The sequence below is a fragment of the Equus quagga genome, chromosome 14 (genome assembly GCF_021613505.1).
Source record: "Equus quagga isolate Etosha38 chromosome 14, UCLA_HA_Equagga_1.0, whole genome shotgun sequence".
NCBI classification, from domain to species: Eukaryota; Metazoa; Chordata; class Mammalia; order Perissodactyla; family Equidae; genus Equus; species Equus quagga.
In genome coordinates this window covers 83,979,966-83,985,973 of record NC_060280.1, presented here as the reverse complement: position 1 = coordinate 83,985,973, position 6,008 = coordinate 83,979,966, and positions in this window count along the sequence as shown.

Genomic DNA, 6,008 nt, shown 5'->3' with positions numbered 1-6,008 from the left:
CGGGGCCGCGCCGCCAACGGCCGCCCGCGCGCTGCCCCGCCCCCCCCCCCCCCCCCCGCAACGCCCCCCCGCGGGGTGCGCACCCGGCTGCGGGGGCCCCCCCCCCCCCCCCCGGGAGCCAATCGCGATCTTGCTTCCTGGCCCGGAATACCCGGCCCGCCGCGCGCCCCGCCCCCGCGGGGGTTCCTGCAGGAGGACGCGCGCCGCGGGAACGCCCCCGCGTCCGTAGGGCCGCCGCCAGGTCTCCCCTCCTGTGGGTCCCGGCGGCCCACTCTGGCCGGCCGCCTAGCCCCGCCCTGCCCGCTTCCTCGTTCCGTCTTCTTCCGGTGTGGGGGATGCGGCTGGGAGCTCCCGGCCCGCCCCTGCCCTCACCATGCAGGGCCCCGCCGGCGCGCCGAGGTACCGGCCCGGAGACGCCTTCCCGGCCCCGCTCTTCACGCCTGCCGCTTTACTGCTTTCTCCGGTACAGCGGTCGCTGGAAGCTGAAACGATCCTGTTCCTTGGCGTTCATGCCAAGTGTCACCTCCCTCCCAGCTTGTGGGCCCACTGGGGCGGGGCCTGGGTGCTGTCAGTGCTGGGTCCCCAGTGCCTGGAGTAGCATCTGGCGCCCAGTCGCAGTGAACGCTTCGCGAATATTTCTGGTTGTTTTTAGTAGGCTTCTTCTCTTCCTCTCCTAGTACCTTTATGATTTGGGGGACATGGGTGTCAAACACCTCTCGGGGCCTCTGTTGCCTCGCCTGTGGGTGACATGATCTGTTTGGCTCTGAGGGTCTGGGGTGCCTGTGGTCCAGGACAGGGCTGGCGGTCGGGTGAGGGGGCTCAGACAGGGGCAGCGCCTAGCAGGGCACGGGGAATGGGGAGGCGGGGAGGCGGCCGAGGGGCGAGCTTCCTGGAGGAACTGCTTGGGAGGTCGGGGCTCCCTGCCGAGTTCTTGCTCTTGCTGGCTGTGTGACCTCGGGCTGGGCCCCAGCGTCCGCACCTGTACAGGGCGGGCAGCAGTAGTACCCGCTCACAGGGCTTTGAAGCTGATGTGAATCAGCATTGGTGGAGTACCCAGGACAGGCCTGGCCCAGAGGGAGCGCTGCCACAGGGGTGACCAACTGTCATGAGTGGTGGGCTGTTGAGCCACCCCCTCCAGGCAGCGCCACTGCACTATGGCTTCTTATTTTTTTGAGGAAGATGAGCCCTGAGCTAACATCTGCTGCCAGTCCTTCTCTTTTTGCTGGGGAAGACTGGACCTGAGCTAACATCTGTGCCCATCTTCCTCTACTTTATATGTGGGACGCCTACCACAGCATGGCTTGCCAAGCGGTGCCATATCCGCACCTGGGATCCAAACCGGCGATCCCCAGGCTGCCAAAGCAGAATGTGCAAACTTAACCGCTGCACCACCGGGCTGACCCCTGCACCATAGCTTCTGGTGACCGCTGCCCTGGTGCCGGCTGGGACTCCTGAGAAAGAAGACTGTGGCCTTCCCCTGCTGGCCACTCGCTGACGCCAGGGAAACCGTATCAGCAAGGACTCTGAACCAGGACACACACTGGCCGACCTGGGAGGATGGGTCTGGGCAGGGAGTCCCAGGCACTGCACAGCAGGGGGCCTGAACCAGCCAGGGAGGAAGAGAATTCAATTTTTAAAAAGTTACATAAATAGAGGGGCCAGCCCGGTGGTCTAGTAGTTAAGTTTGGCACGCTCTGCTTCGGCAGTCGGGGTTCATGGGTTCAGATCCCGGGTGCAGACCTATGCTACTTGTCGATGGCCACACTGTGGCAGCGACCCACATACAAGATAGAGGAAGACTGGCGTAGGTCTTAGCTCAGGGCCAATCTTCCTCATCAAAAAGAAAAAAAAACTTAAATACATAGCGGGAGAGTCATCATCATGGGGAAAATCTCAGAGCTGGTGTACTTCTTCACCCTTAGGCACTAGTATTTTATACTCTAAAGTTAATTTAGAATTATAAATGTGGCAGCCTCCGAAGTCTTCCCATGGCTCTGGGGGCCCTTGGTTGTCTGGGGGCAACCTCATGGGGGGGACTCCATGAGGACTCCACACCATTCCTTGAGCAAGCCTGGGTCATGTTCAGGAAGTTTTAACTATTTAACCATCCCCCAGCACCCCCCAAAAAGCAACACCAGACACCTCCCTATAAGGCTACGCTTCCTTGATCTGGACCCTCACTGGGTGCTTCGGATTGTTACTGGAAAAGTGGCTTCGGCAGAAACCTCAGCAAGTCTTGAGCCCCGAGTCGGAGAAGATGTGATGTTTATATCATGCATCAGCTTGGCTGGGCTATAACACCCAGTGGTTCTGTTAAACACTAACCTAAGTGCTGCTGTGAAGATATTTGGTAGATGTAGTCAACACCTACAGTCGTTGGCTTTGAGTACAGGAGGTGACCCTCCATAATGTGGGTGGGCCTCGTCCAATCAAGTGACAGGCCTGAAAAGCAAACACTGAGGTTCCCTGAGGAAGAAGCCTCAGCTCCTGGCAAGAGCCTCCAGCCTGTGGGCCGCCCTGCAGGTTTCTGATCTGCCGAGCCAGCCCCATGATCGCGCAAGCCAGCACCTTGAAACAAACCTCCTAACCCACGCACACTCACTAGCACACACATCCTACTGGTGCTGTGTCTTTGCTGGAACCCCGGCTGACACAGGAACCAAGCAGGCGAGGCTGGAGTCCATTGGCAGCAGCTGGAATCCAGACCCACTGCTTGCTCGTTTACTGTCTGCGTGATCTTGCACAACTCGCTTGATTTCTCAGAGCACTGGGCATGTCCTCCATAAAGTGGAGACCCGAGGAGATCTTACCTCCCAGGGTTGCTACACAGATGAAATCGACAGGGGCCAGGAAATGAACATTACAACAACAGCCAACACCGATGAGGCCCTACTGTGTGCCAAGCCATTTCCAAGCACTCCATGTGTATTAACTCATTTAATCTTCGCAATAATCCTATGAAATTGGCCCACTGTCACCTCCACTTTACAGGTGGGGAAACTGAGGTTCTGAGAGGTCATGTGACTCGCCTGAGATCACTCAGTGAGTACAATGCTAAAGTGTAAGGTCTTTAGCACACTTATGGTAAGCACTCAGCTTGTGTAAGACGTGATTCAGATAATGCTAAAGCCTTAGTTAAAAAAAATGCATCACACCCTTTTCAACTCTTCTTCTCTTCATCAAAAAGAGCTTCAAAAGCACTACAGCCAGATGAGCCAGCGATCCCACCCCTGGTAGAATACTCATGTGAAATAAAAACCCATGTTCATGTAAAAACCCAAGAGTGAACGTTTGTTGAGGCTTTATCTGTAATTACCAACAGCCAGTCAAACGTTCACGGGACGAATGGACAGGCTGTGATGCAGCCCTGTGATGGAACACTATTCAGCCATCAAAAGGGAATGAGCTACAGATAGAGGAAACAACATACGTGAACCTCAAGTGCATTATGTTAGCGAAAGAAGCCAGACTCAAAGGCTCTTTACTGTGTGATTTCGTTTTATAGGACCTTCTGGAAAATGCAAAAGTATCGGTGCAGAAAGTGGAGCAGTGGCGGCCAGGGGCTGCCGTCTGCTGCTGAGGGGCACAGGGGAATTTGTTTGGATGACGGAAATGTTCTATAGCTTGCCTGTGGCGGTGGTTACACGACAGTATGTATTCAGCATTGTACACTAGAAAAAGGTGAATTTTACTCTATGTAAATTATAACTCAATAAAAATACAAAGAAAGAAAAAATAAACATCCATGGAATTAAAACAAAATAAGGAAAGTCAAGACAGGATAGGGCTTGGGAAACCTCTCTCTGGGGCTCCTGACACAGCGGAAAGTTGCTGACCAGCCCAGTCTTGCCTGCTCTTGGCTTCGCCTTCCCCCACACTGCTCTGAACTAGCTCGATCACAACCACACACCAAAAACAAGTCAAGCCAGGTTCCGGGAAAACCGAGCTCCTACCTTAAATGTGGGCGATACAAAAGGAGCCTGTGAGGCGGACACACCAAACACACCAGATCTTTGATGTCCAAGTGCCTGCTGGTTCCCCCCAATCTGAGACCCAGTGATCCAAAGACACACCCACTCAGGCCACACTGGAGAAGCTCAAATTGGCAGAACTGGCAAAGTAGCAAAACATGGCTAGATTTTGGGGGCTCAACCCTGCTCCTTCAGCACCTCACAATTAGATACCTCAAGTACCTCAATCTGGTAGGATTTTAACTTGCAGCCTCTGAGTGAGTACTCCCCTTGTCCTCCTCAATGACGGTGGGGGATGCGGCCTGTCAGGACACAAAGGCTCTCAAGACACTGTGAGCCCACAACTGCCAACAAGGAAGATGTGTGCTTTTGAAAGCACAGTTATAAAATGCCTTTGTTTTCATCTGTTTTGCCCAGATAAGCCTGGTGAGAAAGATAGCGAGTCTCTGAAGACCACAGCCTTGACTTCCTTTGCTTGGAAATAGGAGTCCGCAAAGCTGTAGCTTCAGAAGTTTCCAGAACCTGAATGACTAAGTGCTAGGCACTGACTCACCTTGCCCCACCCTGCTCCCCTATGAATCAGTGATCTACTTTTGAGGACGTTTCACCATGTCCCCGAGGCCAGGCCTCTGAGTTCCGGAGGGTAAATAGTAGATGAAGTCTCCAGGGCAGGGAGGGTCTGCAACCAGGAGAAAGGAGAGAAGCTAGAGGAGTGTGCCAGGTGCTGCCCACTCCTAAGCCTGTCCCAAAATCTTGAGGGTGTGCATGAGTCCGTGTGTGTGTGTGTGTGTGTGTGTTCAGTGGCCCCCTCGCCCCCCCTTACTCTCCCCAAGACAAACGATCAAGGGAGTGAAAGCCTGGCATGACCCTAGACCAGCACCGTCCAGTAGAGCCAGTGTGAGAAGCACAATGGGCAGCCACAAATGCAGGCCGTGCCTGTGATTTTCAATGTGCCAATAGCTCATTAAAAAAGTAGAAAGAGGGGCTGGCTCGGTGGCAGTGGTTAAGTTTGCAGGCTCCACTTTGGTGGCCTAGGGTTTGTGGGTTCCGATCCCAGGCGTGGACCTACACACCACTCATCAAGCCACGCTGTGGTGGCGACCCATGTACAAAATAGAGGAAGACTGGCACAGATGTTAGCTCAGGGCCAATTGGCCTCACACACACAACAAGAAACAGGGGAACTTAATTTTAATAATGTATTTTAATTCAACATATCCAAAATATTACCATTTCCATGTATAATCAACATAAAAGGTTATTAATGAGATTCTTTTTACAGTCTCCTTTTGCTACTACGTCTTTGGAATCGGTGTGTATTTACACTGACAGCACATCTCAGTTTGGACCAGCCACCTTTCAAGGGCTCACTAGCCAGATGTGGCCAGCGGTGACCACACTGGACAGCGCAGGTGGAGACACACGTGGGCTCCCTGCCCGGAGGGCCGGGCCGGGTGAGGCGGGGCTTGCACGGACTCGGGCGGCGAGGACATGCCCAGAACGGGGCCAGGGCTCCGGTGGCCGGTCGGGTCCTAGCGGGCTTTTCGACAGCCATTTACCCCGCTTCCCTCCTATTCATGACGGACAGGGGTCCCCTCACCGGAGAGGCCTCTCCTTGCAGGCGGCCCGGCCCACGGCCCCAGCCCTGCCCCGTCCCGCTGCTCCCCGGGGTCTCGGGGCGACCACCTCGGAATTCAGCCCGCCGCGCCGCCCGCCATGCGGCGCTGCCCGGCCTGTCGCTCAGTTCCCGGCTCCAGCCCCGCGCTTTGCTGTAACCGTCGCTTCCTTCGGTTTCCACAGCGACGCCGCCAAGGGCGGGGCATGGGGCGCGCGGCTCGCAGGCCCATTTCTGATTGGTGGGTGGCCGAGCTCCTTCTGCCCGCACTCCGCCCCCTGCGTGGATCCCCCGAGCTGATTGGCCAGGCCCGTGATGACAGCGGCTAGTCCTTGCTCAGACTGCCCCGCGGGGCGGGGCGAAGGTAGGCGCCGCGCCTGCTGATTGGCTGGTGGGCGAGCGCGGCAGGGAGGGGCGGGGCA